Raw genomic sequence first — 1,264 nt, forward strand, 5'->3', positions numbered from 1 at the left:
TATATATATATATATATATATATATATGTGTGTGTGTATATACATACATTTACTTCGTAGAAGGAATGGCAAATAATGTAACGCGTTATTCTTATCATTACTTTCTATAATAACGATGACATTACAATTCTTTTATGACTATAACGATAACTAACTGCACATTAAAAATGTCCTAAGTTTGGAAAAGTCACTTTTAAAAATAACTTTTTATCATTACTTATTTAAAAAAGTTACTTGTACTGAGTAACGCGTAATGTATTCATTATAAGTAACAAGTAAAAAGTAACGCAATACAAGTGACAGGTTACCTTTTTCAGTAACGAATGATTTTTCCATCTCTGATATTACCGTTATAGTCATAACAATTAATATTCGTCATTACTAAATCGTTATTATAACAAAAAAAAACGATAAGAAAAGTAACGGCGGCGTAACGCGTTGCTTACCATCTCTGCTTTATGATCATAGTTTTAGTGAAAGACACAACAAAATTTTTTTCATTAAATGCAGATGTACACAGTCCAGATTCCAGCGAGTCAATGATTGTCTCCATGTACTCTATTCTGATCTGTTAGGAATCGATGCAGATTGCGGAAGACAAAACAGATTAGTCTTAGTGCGTCAAGGAATAACAACTGGAGCTAATGAATACGAACAATATATATGGATAATAATGTAATTTTTTTAAAAGAATTACTATATGTGCACATATACACATAATACACATCGCGAGCGAATTTGCGGGTGTGCGTGTGTGTATGTGTGAATACTAAAAAATATTAATTTCACTGTGTGAAGTAACCATACATCGTGGATCAACCGCAAATTACAGTTTCAATCAAATTTTATGATAATGTTTTGCTTAATATTTCTCATATGACTCTATAGTTCAATTAATTAGAACATTTATGATTCAATTGCAGGCATGTCCATCTACAGATATGCCTTATATCACATAAACTAAATAAAATATTTAATGTACAAATATTCCTTCAAATGATGCCTATATTTATGTTTAATATATGGATGTGCTGCAGTATGTATATCATGTATATAAACAGGACTGATGAAGAAATAGTTAAAGAATTTCCAATCACGGCATATTATTATTTACATATCATTATAAGCAACATCTTAATTCTCACATTAAACTATATATGTCAAACTGTTTACAATGAGGTATAGTAGAATAAAATCATTAATAATTAATTACTATAATGAATAACTACAATTATATATATATATATATATATATATATATATA

This window comes from Trachymyrmex septentrionalis, unplaced genomic scaffold (genome assembly GCF_001594115.1).
Source record: "Trachymyrmex septentrionalis isolate Tsep2-gDNA-1 unplaced genomic scaffold, Tsep1.0 scaffold260, whole genome shotgun sequence".
Taxonomy (NCBI): domain Eukaryota; kingdom Metazoa; phylum Arthropoda; class Insecta; order Hymenoptera; family Formicidae; genus Trachymyrmex; species Trachymyrmex septentrionalis.